Source organism: Heloderma suspectum, chromosome 5, assembly GCF_057233095.1.
Source record: "Heloderma suspectum isolate Gila_16-S chromosome 5, 16-S_ref, whole genome shotgun sequence".
Classification (NCBI taxonomy): Eukaryota; Metazoa; Chordata; class Lepidosauria; order Squamata; family Helodermatidae; genus Heloderma; species Heloderma suspectum.
In genome coordinates, this window is record NC_139462.1 from 158472926 (window position 1) to 158490928 (window position 18003).

At 38.9% G+C, this 18003-nt stretch overlaps 1 protein-coding gene across 2 annotated transcripts in view; it reads right to left on the reverse strand.

The window, feature by feature from the left end:
* The window catches only part of ARPP21 (cAMP regulated phosphoprotein 21), a 184957-nt gene extending 167520 nt beyond the window's left edge, over window positions 1-17437 (reverse strand). For both annotated transcript variants that reach the window (XM_084860412.1, XM_084860411.1), the window contains exon 1: window positions 16546-17437. The gene's annotated coding sequence lies outside the window, so the exon portion shown is untranslated. The remainder of the gene's footprint in view (window positions 1-16545) is intronic.
* Between the last annotated feature and the right edge of the window lie 566 nt (window positions 17438-18003).

Here is an 18003-nt window from a genome sequence, read left to right on the forward strand (position 1 = left end):
GTATCCTACATTTCTTTATAAATGCTAGAATGAAAGCCAGAATATATTCCAAAAATTCATTTAACAATGAGGCTGTTATCTCAGATGTATTGTTCTGTTATGAACATTATAATTAATATATAAAATGTGCCAAGAGAGGTTCAGGCAATAATAATTTCCCCTTAAATACTAGTAGAATATGTTTTTTATTCATAATTGTCTTCTAAATTACTAATTCTATTATTAGAAAGGAGGACAGCAGTCACATAACAACTGCATAGAATTGCAGTCTAATAGAAAATTAGCATGAAATTGGACAGTGTTCATGGAAGTTTAGACCATAACAAATTTGTTAGTGTTTAAGGTGCCGGAAGACTCCGCTGTGTTATCATGAAAACAATATTTGTAGTAATTCCACAAATGCCATAGTAATATAATTTTACATTATTTATGTTGATATGTAAATCCATGTAAGGCAAGTGGGAAGATTGTGAGATGCTGTATTTATTTATTTATTTATTTTTGCTCTGTTTAAAAATGAAAGCATGACATTATCACAGCTTTGCTGCTGTCACATTTCCTTGGGCTTCAGGCATAAAAGAAGTTCCCCTAGAAATGATTTGTGTACTTTATCATGTTTCTCCTGAAATGCAATAGGATGCAAAATTTCAATTCAGTCTCAGCGTGATAACTACTGAACTAGGAAGGAAAATGATGGTGAATTTCATTTCATCCTCTCAGCACTCAGACTATTTCATTCCCAAACATCAGGGGAAATTATTACTTGTACATTTGATTTTGTTCTTCTTGCCTAGTGTTATAAAAATGCTTATATTATTGAAACAACTCCACATTTTTGTCTATAAAGTACAGATGATACCAATGATACATTTCTCTTTTGAAAAGAGTGTTTCAGGTATTGCTACATTCACTCTTCCCCAGACACTCCACATTGCAGGAAAATTGAAGTATTGTTACTCTAATCATTTGTGAGTGGTGGAGCCTCCAGACATTTTCATGGGGAGCATGGGATTCAGGGAAGAAAGATGTTCTTTATGCTGAGATGAAAACGGAATTGTTGTGATCTCTTTTATCTTGGGCTCCTCTCCATATAAGGGCCACTCTCTTTTAAACCGTTTAGTAGGGTACCTGCTTGAGAGAATGACCCTTAGTGCAGATGATCTCAATTGCTGACCCCATGACCTTTAGAGGAACGCATGCTCTTTGAAGGCATTAAGGTGCTACAAGGTAGCTCTGCCCACAGCTTTTAAGGTATTCATACAGCTCAAGTTCTCTCTTCTTGCAGCCATTCATACTGATAACCTTTCTCATCACTACATATTGTCCCCTCTAAAGACAGGCATCCCAGGGAGAGGGCTATTCTTAATCACCAAACTTCTAAAAACCCCAGGGAACATTTCTCTTTTGAAATGCTTTTGCTTTTCTTTAACACCATCCATCTTCCTTTAAGTAAAAGGTAATATCTTTGTATTTTGTACAAAGAGTGCCAAGACATAGTGGTTTCTTGAATGAATTCCAGCAGAAAGCTCTTGATCATCCCCATATACAAATTGTTACTGCATTCTGCCACTTCTAGAATATTCTAAATCATAGAGAATATGGCATAGGCAACAACTTCATAAATAATGGCTCCTGCAGATAGCTATTATATTTTATTTAAGAGCAAACAAGTTCATTTTAAGGCACTAAGCACACAAGCCATAGCAGCAAGTTAAGAGATGCAGCAAGCTGGAAAGGGACTCTGCAGCTAAAACTTGTCAAGATCAGTATGTCAATTAAGTGGTCAGTTTCTTTCTTCATATTCTATTAACTACATGAGCCATCACATTTTAAAAACCCTCCTTCAAATTGACTTCAGTTTATTAAATACAGCATATATATGGCACTTACAATTACAAACACATCTCCACCTTTAGCTTATGTTCTACTTTTCCCAGCAAACTGTACATGCTAGTAGATCCATCATTCAGATGTTGTAGTCTTCTGAAATAGGAAGTTTTCTTTGCAAATCAATTGGAGATTTTTTCACACTTCACTTTATCAGCCATCCTCTTCCATTAATCAACAAGCAATTGCCATCTCTACTTTGGCATCTCTATTGTATTTTTTTTTAATGCCCAACAATGAAGCACTGGAGAAAAGGTTGGTTTAGAATTCTTTTGCTTCACTTCCTCTTATAACTGGGCAAAAAAAAAAAAAATTAGATGCATTTCAAAATATGTTCCTAAACATAATGCCAAATAGCCAGTGAAATTTTCAGAGAATCAACTTCCTTGACAGGTTTTACGTATGTGTTGAATCAATATCTGACAACGATTTGATTCTGATTCTACAAATATGTGAATATTTAAAAGCTGAGGAGAGGCATGGCAAGACAATCTTGGGGTAATGTCATGTTCCTGAGTATATAACAATTCATGTCAAACTATTGATTACTGGCCTTGATGTTGGGTCCTCTTAGACGTGAAACAAAAGTGCAGTGTATTTGCATATAGAACTATCCTTACAGCAGGTGATTTTTCTAGCTCCAATAGGTTTTGCAGCTCCACCTTTTTGCCTATCCCCAAATACTGGGCAAACTTCATGTCAGCCTTTCATATAGAAATGCCTGCCCTGTGCATGTGGAAAAGATGAGCATGCCTCCAAATTGCTGCAATTTAACCTTGCCCTTTCAGACATCTTTTCTTATTGCTTTGTTTCTATTTGTAGAAAGCATCCCCTCTACTAGCACTTTCTTAATCTCCAGTAGAAAACTGCCTTCTTGCACCAACTTCTGTGTCCCCACCCCCCACTGTTGCCCTGCCCCAACCTACATGATCGTTACTCTCACCTATGGTACATCTGTTTATACATGAAACCTTCTAGGCTAGGCTGCAGACTTTGAACAATGCTTGCCTCTGTTTGGCAAGTCACTTCAGTCACAAGATGCTTGCTGCCCACTGCTGACCCCTGGCAGGCTCTTGTCCCAAATATTTGGTAATCTTTATGGCCAGGAGTCACACAGATAATCTATATCATGCCCAGCATGATACAAATAAGATAAATTAGTGACCTATATAAATAAATAGTGACCTATACTTCCCCATGTCCAGGGTCTCCAATGTGGTGCTTGTGGGCATCAGTGTGGGCACCACAGACACCTCTCTCGGCACCCACCAGTCTCCCTGGCCCTTCTGATTTTTGTTTTATTTCTTAAGATACTTCTAATTATTTTTTAATTGGAATGCTGGCATGCTGCAAAACAAAGTCCTGCCCTCTAGCACCATCTTTATTGGGGTTCAGAAAGAATGGTTTTGTGTATGGAAGCTCAGCTCCCATTTCTGCCTTTTACTTAAGGTCTTGGACAAGTTACTTTTCTTTTAGTTTCACAACTTTGCCTTCTGGGAAATTAGTGTTTTGTGACTGGTCATGCCCACCATGGCAGCCATTTTATGAATGGGCAAGCCCTCCATGACAGCACCCATGGAGGTACAAGCACCCATGATAATCTCTCAAAATTCCAAATGTACCCACCAGCGCAAAAAGACTGGTGAACCCTGACCACAACTATTAAAGAGGATGGGTAGGGATGTTGGAGAAATCCACAATGGAACCAAATGAGTTCAGATTTTCATGTATCTGACCCACAGATTCTGCAGTGGACCAGTTTTTCCCCTGTTGGACAGATTCTGCAGATGTGCAGATCATTTTTCTAACTTTCCCAAATTGAAATTGCACAAATTTCATCATAGAAAAATATGCAAAATAAAAATGGCCAAAAAATGTGCATTTTCCCCATGGGCTAAAGCATGAAAATGTGCATTTGCGGGAGTTTGCACATTATTGCACATGCAAAATTGTGCAAACACACATTTGTGTAAATGTGAATTTGCACAAATTCAGAAACAAAAGCAGTCTGATACCAGCGACGGGCAGACAATGGAAAGAAAGGAGCCTGACAATCTGCAAAACACAGATGGAACAGATTTTACACAGCTCATTATGTCAAAACACAAATCCTTCAAATGTGAGAATCTAGTTTCAATTTTCACATCTCTGATGCTTCCTTCTTTCATGATGTTTAGTAACACTTATCTTTCCTATTTTATCTTGCCTATTAAAATTTCTGTGTTAATTTGAACAGAACTCACTCTTTGTGCATTCCCTGTGCCTTCTAACACAACAAGAATATTCTTAGATCTTTGGATCTCATTAGAAAATATCCCATTATTCTACATCAGAAATCAAATGTTAACATTTTGTTGCAATTTGCCCTTCTTAAATTCCAGTGTCAATGGAAGTGAGTCATTCTGCAACTCTCCTCCCTGGCCATTAAAATCTCTGTCAATATGAGTTACAATTAGAGATGGCCAATTTTCTGTGATCTTGCTGTATCTTTCCCAAGTGTTGATATTCTTCCCAGTGAAACCTGATATCACATTAGAGCTTATTTGTGTGTTGTTCCTTACAATACCAATGACAAAAATTCTGATTTTGTTCAGAAACATAATGTCACATAATGGCCATTTACAAGTAAACATATTTGCCTTATAATATTTCATTCCAAAATCACTTGTAAAGGAGCAAGGTGTGCAATGTGGGCCTTCTGCTCTCATTTCTGCATTAAAATGCACAGCAGGTAAAATGTATAAATATGGGATTGGGAAAGAGATATGAGGTTGCGGCATAATGCTCATCATGCTTTACAGGACTTATAGAGCTGAAATGAATCTATATAAGGAGGTGTGGATGTGCAATTTTAAAATGGTATTTTGAAAAAATCATAAAATTGGAATGAAGCATGTAACACCGTACAAGCAACCATGCTGAAACTTTAAAACATAAAATTCACCAGGTTAGAATTAGTTAATAAAATGTTTATGTTTGGAATTGATGGTTTTGAATTCATTTATTTATTACATTTATAACCCGCCAGTTTCTCTCCTTAAGGAACCCAAGGCAGTGTACATAATCCTCCTCCTCTCCATTTTATCCTCACAACAACAACCCTGTGAGGTAGGTTGGGCTGAGAGTCTGTGACTGGCCCAAAGTCACCCAGTCAGCTTCCGTGGCCGAGTGGGGACTAGAACCCGGATCTCCCGGCTCCCAGTCCAACACTCTCACCACTACAGCATGCTGACTCTCACCACACTGGTTCCACAAGCAACCATGCTAAAATGTGAAAAAATAGAATTTACTAAGTTAAAATTAGTTCATAAGATGTTTATGTTCAGAATGGATGGTTCTGAACTTTGCAGATTTAACAAACTCCAAAATGTATTTCAGTGGTGCTAGTAATAATGCACATTTTAGTAGCACTAGTAATAAAGCAACAGTTTGGGACAAAGTTCTACAAAAGGATAGATACCAGACTGGCTATGCCACAGCAATATTGGGGGATTGGTTGAATGGCAGTATTGACGGTTACTTCCAGTTCAATATGCATTGTATTATAAAGTCGAACGCAATATATGACTATTACATTTGGAAGCCAATAAATAAATAGCATTGTTGTAAACTGCGCTTATCCTCTAGCCAGCTCCCTGAAGAAAAGTTTTCAGTCTCATTTCTCTTTGGGAGCAATCCCTGATGGGAACTGTTGCTGCGGTAAATCAATGTGCATACAAACATGTTACAATGTAACAGTCTCTTATTCATCTTCTGTACATTTGTTTCTCATTCCCCGTAACCATGTTCCCCCCCCCTCCTGCCATGATAGGCTATGTAAATATTTACGTAGCCTATCACGGCAAGGGGGAAAACCCCCCAGCCTTTTTATATTTCGGTATAACATTTTATATTTCAGTATAACAAAATTATTCAAGATTCTCAGCAAAATGTAAAGTCCTGCTCTTAGACATAATGGAGATTAAATTGCAAAAAAAAACCTGATATATTTTAACAGAATTTGCTGTGGTTAATTTTTTTAAGCTCATAATTACTAAAGCAGTGTTATCAACACAGGTCAAACAATTAAAAGATTTTATTTAGCAGAAGAATTCGTGCTTTTAGAATGCATACTTAGTGAGTAGGCCTATTTTGTTGTTTATAAGGCACCGGTTTTAACATATAAAGCCTTACATGGCTCAGGACCATGATACTTGATGGAGCACCTTTCCCAACATGAACCTACCCATACACCACATCCAACAGCTAAGGTCCTCCTCCAGGTGTCTACTCCAGGGGAGGCTTGGAATACAGCAACAAGAGAGAGGGCCTTCTTGGTGGTGGCCCCCCCAGTTATGGAATGATCTCCTTGATGAGACCCCCCTGGCGCCAACATTGCTATCTTTTTGGCACCAGGTCAAGGCTTTTCTCTTTGCCCAGGCATCTGGTAGCATGGGATGAGCTTTAATCGATCGTGAGTTCATTTTATGGTTTGGCTGATTACTGATTGCTCAAAGTCATTTTTAGATATACATTGTCTCTGTGTATATTGTCTGTTTTTTTGTTTTTTTAATATTGCATATTGTATTTTTAATCTTTGTAAACCACCCAGAGAGCTCTGGCTATGGGGCAGAATAAAAATATAATTATTAATATAAAAAATATTCACCCAGTGGCTGTGTTTGCATATAACATTATGCCAGAATTCCTGATTTAGGATGCCATGATGTGAATGTAGTTGGTTTACAAATCCTGGATTGTTTGGGTGCAGTTTGATCCTAACCCTGTTTCAGATAGAATATGAAGCTATCCCTTCCTGGTTTGTTTGCTCACTCATACAGAAGGAAGAGTGAACAGGTTATGTGCACCATTATGCAGCTCATCCACACCAACTACAAACCTTGGATTAAAGATGGTTTATAATCCTAGCTAGTGTGGGAGCAAATTAACCATAATCCCAGGTTAGGAACATAGGAAGCTGCCTTATACTGAGTCAGACTATGGTTTATTAAGCCAGAAGTCCTAGCTTAGCTTTATGTGCAGACATGGCCAGGATGTACAATACAGGTAGAAAGAAAGGTGCTCCTCAGAAATAATCGCATGTAGACCAACGTGTCTATCCTTTCTAAACAGTGCTCCTGCTGGCTAACCTGTGCATATACATCACTTAAGTTCACATCATTTCATTGCTCAGCTTGATGACTCAAATCTCAACATGTGAACTAGATCAGTTGAAAAGCACTGCACTTGAAGTGTTTCCCACCTAAATTCAAAATACTGGTTTTGACATATGAAGTCTGGGGCTAAGATACCTTAGGCAACTCCTCCTACCTCCTCTGGACATTAAGATCATCTAGAGAATAATTGTTGCTTGTTCCCCTGCTGTCAGAATTGAAGTTGTCCTCAAAATAGGCCATTTTCAGTGGTAACACTGGTATCATTCACAGAACTCCCTCCCAAGGGAGATTTATCAAACCTTATCTGGTGTTATTTTTAGGCAATTCATGAAAACACATGAATGATCCTTGAGCTTCCTACATTTTATATGTGTTGCTGCTAGCAGTTGTTTTTTGAAAAAAATTATTTTATTGTTATGATTCATTGTATTCTATTATTCCATTGTTGTTGCAAATCACCTTGAGGGTTGTGTTTGGTGGAACAGAGGCATATACATTTAAATTATATATCTATAAATCTATATATGAAATTTCTATCCATGCTGCTTGACAATCTGTGATGGCTTAGTCACATGTGCAAGTCACTGCTTGATGCTGCTGTCATCAAGTGATGAATAGAGTAGTGTCAACTAGTCCTCAGTATTAAAAGTTCTGCAGTGGATTATCACTATTAACAGTAATCAATAGTCCAAGATTAATATTTCTATTCTCTGCACAACCTTTTATTTATTTTAAACATTTATATCCCATGATTTCACATTCATTTGAACATGAAGTACACCAAGATTTTTACACACACACACACACACACAACTCATGTAAAAATGTTGTTCCAAAATTACCTAATTTGTGTTCACAATTCCCCACCTCAGTTTTCTTTCTTCTTTTTCTTCTTCCCCCCCGAAAGAAACAAGAATATCACACTTTATATATGATAGAAGTCAGAAGTCTAAAATCTTTCTTTTAAACTATATGGCCTACAAAATGCATTACAAAATTGATAGTGAGTGGATTTACATTAACATTTGTGTTCACCCTTTACAATAGAACTGCTTGTGTGGTAAATGTTCCCAAGTGTTTGCGACATCATAAACATTTCTAACACACTGACAAATACTTTATAATAAACAAAGCAAGTTGCTGTAAATGATCTTTAATGTTGCAGTTATGACAATATATTTATAATGTACCTCATAAATCAGCAAAGGATCATTTTGGAAGATAAAGTAGAACATGAGCTCAAGACCACAAACATCTGTTGAAGCAAGGGATTCCATCAACAGGGGGACTTTCAATATATTCATGGATCATGTCCCTTCCCGGAAAAACTAAGAAGCTCTTGCATGTGTGAGGCTTTGGATTGTGTCTTGTAACTGCCACATAAAAATAGTTATATACCCCTGGTTTTTTAAACATTCTACTCTGATGAGTTTGAATAATTTTTTTTTATATATATACAGAGAACCAAAAATGGAGGGGAAGGGAAAATAGGCAAAAATCACCTTCCCTGCCCCCTTCCATTTACAGATGCCTCCAATGGATCAAAAAGCTTTCCGTGAACGGAACAACACCATTCTCTACACCATCCTAAGTAGCAGATAGGTCAGTCCTGTGAATCATTCAACATGTGTCCAGACTGCGGAACAAGCCATTCTTAGAAGTCAGTCCATTCAGAATCAAAAGATTGGGATAGTTATTCGGTGAAAAGCACCTTATGTTGGGGGTGGGGTAATGGCCAATAGCGGATATAATTCCAGTCACTTCAACAACGAAACACAATTAAAAGCCATAGCACCTGCTGGCAAAAAAATTGCAGATTACATTATGCCAAACAATCACCTCATTCTTTTTCCTCATCTTTTCTGAACTAGTTGAATAACTTGATCCTGAAATACTGTAATGTAGGGATTGTTAGAAGGTGGGTTAAAGACGGCCATTACACTAAAAGTTTCATGTGCCAACCACAAACATTGTTCATTCCAAATGGTGGTAGTGTTACAAATATTATTCAGAAAAAAATAGATTAACATTGAAAAACATAAGGACACAGATATAACTTCATATGAGAAAGATTTCAGGTCCTTCAATCCAGAAGATCAAATAAATATTAGATAGGCGATAAAGGTTCAGTCCATATAACCACATGCACTGTAGAGGACTGGTACCCATAGAAGCCCTCACAGAGCTAATCTGGTATGGAAGGAACTTAGGCTGTACTGTTATAACTACTGAACAGAGATGCCAATTAGGTTGCTAGGTGCAGGGAAACCTGTTTCCGCAAGTGAATTGCAATCTCTTTGTTACCCCAATCCAGTGATAATGTCACCCTGAAAGAGGAAAGTCATGAGAAGAAGAATGTAAAGGGAAGTTTAGTGGAAACCGAGGACGGCAAAATCAAGAAGAGAGGAAAGGAATCAGGCTCAAACCTAGATGACTGGCCTTTCTTAAGAGAGGGGAAGGGCTATAGCTCAGTGGTAGAGTATATGCTTTGAATATAAAAGGTCCCTGGCATCTCTAGGAAGGGAAAGACTGTTGTCTGAAACCATGGAGAGCTGCCATCAGTCAGTGGGCCTGTTCACATGTAATGGCAGCCCATTGGTTAAATCAAGATGGGTTGCTGTGCACGAGCAGGTGTGAAGCATGTCCACCTCTTCTGCTTTTACTCCACAACCCATGATCAGCTCCTTCAGGTGTTGTGAAGCATGACGTCCAAACTCAGACTGCTAGGTTGCTTAGGGGCTAAACAACCCAGTGGTTAACCCAACAATGAACCATGGTTTAGCCCCTAAACAACCCAGCAGTCCAGGTTCACACATGCCCACTCATTCCCACACATGCACAATAACCCATCAGTTTTTAAACCAATAGGCTGTTGTTATGTGTGAACCAGGTCAGTTTGATGGTCTGAATTAGTATAAAGCAGTTTCTTGTGTCTGAAATGTAATGACATTTTGTAGGTTCCTTTATTTCTTAAGCAGACAAGCCTCAAAGACTGCAATATTAATTTAGACTAGAAGTAATCATCTGGCTCAGGAATTAACGTTTGGCACATACAACTGATGCCACTAACTTCAACATTGACATGAAAGTCACTACTCTTTACCCATTAAATATCTTGTAAACTGGAAGACAGAAGCAACTGTATATATTGTAATCATTTCATTAAGATGAGGAAAAGCAGTACAGAGACAAAAAAGCTACGTAATCCAGTAATACAATTTTAAGGTCTTTTTATGTTTTGGAAGCTTTCCCAAAAGACCATTTAAGTTTCCCCATTAGGCTCTCACACCCCAAAGGCCTTAGTTTTAGAAAATGCAGAGTGGCCAAAGAATAATGCCCATCCTACTGCAGATGTAATATTTATGAAATGGTTATAATGTACCTGCAATCGATTTATGGACAGCAGACTCTGTTGGAAGCACATCAACAAACAACAAGGTAAAGCTTTCTTTTGGTCAGCTACAAAACTGCAACCCATGCTGAGAAAAGAGATGAAGTGCAGAGAGCTACTTCTCTGTGAATACCTGTGTAGTTCACTGACAGAGTCATTTTTTTTTATCATGCTAAATATGTGAACATCCTAATTCAATGTGATTCTTCTAGTAAAGTGCAGTTATAGTGTAGTTTAATGACTGTATATTGTAAACATTGGACTGGATCCAGGGTGAGTTGGTTGATGACTTGACCTAAGTCCCAGTGATTTCAATGGGGATAAAGTTCAACTTAGTCTGGATCTAACCCATGGTGTTGGTACAGCTGACTTGTGCTCAGTTCGTTTCTAAGAAAAATCTGAAATAGTTATGAGAAAAAGAAAATATTAAAGTTATATTGATGAGGGATAAAATACCTAAAGACAACCTTTCCTAATAATTTTAGTCCACTGATTTTTTTAAAAAATAAAATGCTGGTTCAAAAAGCTATACAAAACGTAAACAAAGAATATTCCTGAAGATGCTATATTTTATTTGAATTTATAGAGATTATATTTAAAGAGCTTAAATATAATCTCTATATTTAAAAAAAATCCAAAAAGACAAGACCATTTTGTGCAATATCATACCTGAACTATGCAAGATAAGATTTACAACCACCACATACATTTTTAAAAATAATATAATTATTAGTTACACTGCAAATTAAACAATGAGTTATCAGACACAGTGGGATTATGCCAAAGGATGTGACTAGAGTCCAGCTATATAAATAGCGTATCTCAAACTGATTCAGACACATTTAGTTTTATTTCATTTTTTTTAAGATGAGAAACTATAGTTGTTGTTGTTTGTTGTTTTTAAAGAACTGGGTGTGATCCAAAGAAAGTCAAGTCCTATTGGAAGGGGCCTAAACAGAATTAAGCGCTTGCATCCTATTTATTGTACCTTGATGTACTCAAAATACACTTTCAATCATCCATATACAAAACTATCATAATACTTAGACATTTCCTTTACTGTCTGTGACTCAGATTTGCCATCCATAAAATATGGGCAAGCTTGTACTTACATCATGGCAATGATTAATTGATCAATGTTAAAAACACCTTCATTGCTAAGAGTATTAGGTAATTTTTAATTCCCCTAATGTGGAAATATGTAAATATTTCTACAACACAATGGTTTCTATGAAAGTTATCATTTACTATACACTCATTCTTCAAATGACCATATCATTTGAAATGATGCTGCCATAGAATTTTGGCATGAAAAATACTCAATAGGAACAGAATTTTTCTCATGTTCATAGTACTCTAACCACTGTACTTATCAATTGGTGATTTCATCCCAAAATTGCTTCAAATTAATGCAGTCCCCTATAAGAGTTTATTTCTAGTAATCCAATACTTTGAACTAATTCAAAACATTATCTTAAAAAGAAAATAAAATTATCTTAAAAACCAAATTTGTCTAGAACCTTTCCCCTCTGCAAAACAATTTGGTTTACACCTTTAAAAAGAAAGCTTGCTATATTACACCACCTTTATTCTCACTTCATTATCTCTTGCACCACAAATGTTCTAACTGCTACTGGACCCAGTGCAAACGTGGATAACTCCAAATAATCATAAACAGTGGAATAGGTCTGTCAGAGTGTCAGTGCTGACCATTTGCCATTGCAAATGTAGGGAAATACAGCCAGTCTCAGCTTCCAGGCACATGCATTTACATTACATTTTATCATGTTTCACATATATGTCTAACATATATGTTTAGCAAGGAGCCAGGATTGGCTATATATCCTACTGTTTGTAAGTGACCCATAGAATAGCTATAGGACCACTGACTTCCATGCCCATGGGATCTTATGAAAGTTTATATTAATAGTGTCTGTATAAACCATGATAGTTAACCTCCTTGTTCACAGACAGTGTGCCTCAGCATAACTGATGTTGGAAGCAAACAACAGAACATGGTCATCACTTTCATACACTACTGGAGTTAACGAAGTATCTGCCTGGTGACTACTAGAAAGCAAATGCTGAACTAGAAGGATCTTGATTTGATCCAGGCATCCAGCAAGACAATTCTTCTGTTCTTATATAATGCAGAAACAAATTTTTCTCCAGACAATCCATTCTTTTGGTACATTAATTCAGCATGGTGACAGGTAAAAAAATATGGAATTGTCCTCTTTCTCTGAATTTCTCTTTCACTATTTCCAAATAGTGTTCCCTTAAACCCATAGTGCTAAATTAAGACAAATTAAAATATGGTAGAATATTACGTAGTTCAATTGTATCTTGTTTCTACCCCCTCATGCCATCCTTGTGAGTATTATTTTAAAAAAAATCAAAGCATGTTGTGACTGCTTTCTAGACTTTCTGGTACTCAAGCGAAAGCTATGTCATTTGATTAATGTAGCTAAGTCACAGGAAGTTACGTTCTAGATCCAATGAGGAAAACTGCCAAAACTCCATTTAACTGTTATACTAGCATTTTCTACCCATTCTTTTGGAGTTGGGCAACCTTAACACTTTCATGTATGCAAGTATATGGCCAATAACCTGATGCAAAGTTAGGCAGCCAGTGGGTAATATTCTGTCATATATCTATAACTCCCAATTTTTATCGAATGTTCTGGCACTTAGACTCTGATGCCCATAACAAATTTCCAACCCTAGATTGTCCAGGTCACATTCTTAATATTTGACAGCTCTTATTCATTTCTCTTTCTATATGAACTATGTTACTGTTATTGTCTTCATTTAACATTGGGATATGTCTCTTTCGTTTATATATTCAGAACATATTTGCCCATTCTGGAGGAGATGTAGGGGTTACTTCTTTTTACCTTGACAACTTATGGTTGATAGAGTAAAGTAAAGCTGATTCTCTACATGCAAAATGGCCAGTCCTCTGAAAATGGATACATTTTTATGCCTGGGCAAAAGGCTAGTAAAGTCTTTGAAAATGTGTTAATGGACTATCTGGAAATAATGTGCTTCTTTAGTAATCTAGGGGAAGTAATACTTTGTCCCAGTTAGCTGCTCCGGAATTACCCAGTCAAATCCTAATGTCTGTTCCAAATGCAATTTTCTGATCATTTTAAACAATCATTTCACCTGATCATATCTGCATGTACCCAAGGTTCAGAACTAGCCCATGCTGTACCCACACTCACACACTTGTGAGCGCACACATTCATTTTCCTATGCAGACATACTTGGGAGTAAGCCCCACTGAACTAAATGATACTTGCTTTCAAGTGAACACCAATAGGTTCTGCAAACTTTGCACAGGCAGGGAATCCTTATATTTATGCCCCGTAGGCCAGATTTAGTCAACAAGGCAAGTACACACACAAATCAACATACACATTAGCATTGGTATGCAGTACTGAGATATTAAGTATTATGTAAAATATTTATTGTACTTGAGGTAGCAAAGCAGGATGAAAATGTTTTTGCATAAAACATTTTGCCATGGACTTGCCTATTTATATAATGGTAGATAGACTTCTACAAATACTTCAGATGTATACTTTAGATTTATGGAATGTTCCTGTACAGAAAAAAAAAATGTAAGTATCTATAGCAAATTCTTTGCAAGGTCTAATAATCTATAGGCATTTTACTTTACCCATGAATATCGCTAGCAGTTTTCAGCTGCTTACTTTCTACAAATACCACAAGCAATGATGGCAAGTAGCATAAACTGAATGAACTTCTAGGTCCTACACAGGCATAATATGAAAACAACTTTGTGCTTTTTAATTAAAAACAAGCCTTCATGCAACTCCTTTATAGTTAAAATAGCAAACAGCACACAATTCACATTGATAGAATTTCCTAAATTATATGTGTTTTAACAAGGCTATTTCAGAATATTTTATTAGTTAGCAAAATTTTGGAAAATAAACATTATTTTCAATAGCTTAATGTGTTTGGATTACATCACACACTCAGACTGATCAACATTCCAATAGAGACCCAACCTTTCGTCTACACTTAACATTTTCTCACAACTTTTAAGGCTCTTTTATTCAGTTCTTCAATGCTCTCCCCAACCCCTGAAAAGATTTACTGTCTTGTTACTATCTAGCATAATATCATACATGGAATCTGAATACTGATTCACCACATTCCACAGACAGCTTTTACCTTTGCATTTTTTCTTTTTTTCAGTAGCCACAGCCAATCATCGCTCTCCTCTTCCATTATGCTTCTTTATGGCAGAGTGAGATGCTTCTTCATTAAGTAGCATTACAAAGAGAACACACCCGAACTCCCAAGTGGAGTGTGCTTTAACAGTGTCAGTGCTACAGTTCTCAAGGTAACCAGGCTCAGTGGGAAACTGAGAGCAATGCAAGATTAGTAATTTGCAAGCCTAATTGCGCATACCAGTTTGCCTCAATCCATGGTGAACACTCATAATAAGACCAATATGCAGTTAAATTCCTAAATGATGGAGTTAAAAATTTAGACACGCAAAAACACAAAACACTGATCTTGTCATTCTTATGCTTAAAAACGTATAATTTTTAAGTGTTTTTTTTTTAATGTACTGTGCAATAGACAAGCTGTTCCAAATAGTCACAACAGCAATATACTTCTCTTGTTGCCTTTTGCAAAATGGACAGTACTAACACTGATGGGTTTAAACACAGCAGCAGAAAAGGTAAAAGCACACAGTTTGGGGAAAATGCTGCTATAGCTGGATGAAATGGTACTTTTCCAAAAAGTTCTCAGCATGAACCTAGTTATACAAGAGGAGATGACAGAATGAACCCATGCTTTGTTTATCCCTAGAAACAAAGCATCTGAAGGATACAGATTCTCAAATAAATGTATAACACGATAGCAATGAAGTAACTGCAAGCAATGAAGACTGCAGACAGCTAGCTGACTACTGATTTCTGATACTTTAATGAGATACAGTAAGCTTCATAGCTGCCAGGCAATTTCTTCCATGACATCATAAGGATGCTAACCCAAATGTACTTCTTACCAAATCAAAACACAGCTGCCTAACAGTAGGAATACCTGACAAACAAGATAGATGTTTTACTGGGCTTCTGACAATTTTAAGAAAGTTTTCTGCTGAATTTCCCCATTGTTTTACATGGCATCTAGAAATCTATGATGTTAAATACTGTTCAAATAATAATCATAATAGCAAAGGGCTGTTGAATTAGAGAGGTGTGGTAATTTTAATTGTTAAATTAAAGCATCTCTTTGAAGTTTTCCTGTCAAATGGAATCTAATTCCTGGTGGCTGAGGATAAAAAAATCAGATTTATTTTAACTGACTTAGATTTTAATAAAATCCTGTGTTGCTAATACACTCTGAATCTTAACAGCAAAACACTGCTTTCAACAGATTTTAAACCGCTTACCTATCAAACAAACCTAGCAACACCTACTTTGTTTCCACAGCACCTGCAATGCTGCCAGCTAGTTTGAATGTTACTCCCGAGTTATTTACCTTCCGTTACTTACTATGCAATGGGGAGAGATACACGAAGCACCTTAATAACAACATGCAAGGTAGGTGTGTGGCATGTGTATTTAGCCAGGAGAAATGTGGCAGAGAATTGTGGCTCAGTAGGAAAACTTTCTAATCCTCTGTATTTTTTTTTCCTTTAAACCTCTACCAATGTTTTGAACACACACACACACACACACACATTGGAGTCAAAAGTCTTCTTAGTGGCAAATGCATCTCTCAGAACGTAATGCTAGCCAATGCAGAAGAACTCTGCAGTTACCAATCTAGTCATTCTCTCCATTCGGCAACCACTGACTACTATTTCACAACCACTTTGAAATGCAAGGTAAAAAAAAATACTCAACCTGTGTTTACGAATAAGCCTCTGGCTCAGTGCACAACCTCCCCCCGCCCCATGTGCTCAGACCCACCCTGAGCTGATCAAACCTAGACGCGCACGGACACGACAAATGGCTTCGAAGACAGGACAAGAACAAACGTCGGCTGATACAAATGGCACACAGAAGCAGAACGCGCATCGCAGGCGTACAGATGGGGTGGGGGTGTTTTGGTTTTTACCTTGAATGAACACGCTGGAGATGGGCCCCCAGCTTCCTGATGTAGTTTGGGCTGCGGATGAGGGTGCGCTTACAATACAACGCCTGTTTTCCTGGAAGGCATGGTCTACTCCTCCGCCTCCGCCTCCGCCTCCGCCTCCCCTCCTGGGCTGGAGAGGTGCTACCGGGGCACCTCGCTCTTTTCCTCCGCTGCCTGCCTGCCTGCCTGCTAGCTAGAGTCCCTCTACCTCCACCGCCTCCACCGCCCCTCACGTCCTCTGCTGCATGGCTCCGTTTCTTTTCTAAATCCTCTCCCGGTGCCTTCCTCAGAACTTCTCCCCCGGCAGCGCTTATTGCCTCTTCCGCCGGTTGCCCGCCCCCCAGCGCGCCAGCCTGCTCTCTCGCTTCCCCTCCGTCCCCCTCAGAGTCTGTCCCTCTGTCTGCCGGGCTTCGCCGGCTCCCTCACAATTCCTGCTCTTCTGCCTGTCTCCGGGCGGTTTCCTCTCCGGTCTCCGCCGCCTCTATTTCTGTCCGCCTCCTACCCTCTCCCTTTCTCTCTCTGGCCCAGCCCTTTGGCAGTGCGTGGCTGGGTGTCTGTTTTCCCTGCTGCCGCCCTGTCCCCTCCGTTTACTACTGCCTGCGCGCGAGCCTCGTTGCTGCCTCTTCTTCTTCTCCTTCTCCCTCAGCCTCGCCTCTCCCCGCCCACACAGCGGACCAGAGGCAACGTGCTAGTCGCTCTCCCTCCTCGCCGGCTCCGCGCTTTCTGCTCTCTGCGCCTCTTGCGCTCCCGCTCATTCTGCCCAGTCCCCGGGCGGCGGCGGCGGCGGCAACAGCAGCCGGTGAGCCGCTGACTTCTCCCGCCAACGCTATCACTGGCCGCCCGGCCGGCCTCCCCTCCTGCTCCCTCACTCCACAAGCGGAGGCGCACCCGGCACGGCTAGCTCAGCCCGCCCGCCTCATAAACGTGTGTGTGTGTGTGGGGGGGGGGATTTTTTTTGTTTTGCCTGCACGTTGTGTCATCCATTCGCCATGCACCCCCCTCCCCGCACACGCGCCCGCCCATCATCCTCAGCCTGAAGCTGTGAGACACAAAGCACATGAACAACACTAATAAGGGGAAGGTTCATTAATCTCTGGCAATTTCTTCTGCGTTCCTCCCCCCCCCCGCCTCCCCCCAAATACGCCCTTCACACACCAAAACAAGCCAAGTGTAGAGCTGCTGCTGCTGCTGCTTTAAATTTATTGCCTTCTGTATTATTAGTCCACATAAGATTTCACAGGATTTGTCTTCACCTGAGCAAATCTGCATCAAGTCCCACCACCACCTTTCCATTTGGTGGTGGGGGGGAATTTACACTCACCACACACACACTCACGCTCTCTCTCTATATATATATTTACATGTTCTCAATTTTAAAGGCGTGTCCGTTATTTTGGCAGCCTTCTAAATGCAGAGCAGGCCTGAGATGGTACTGCTTAT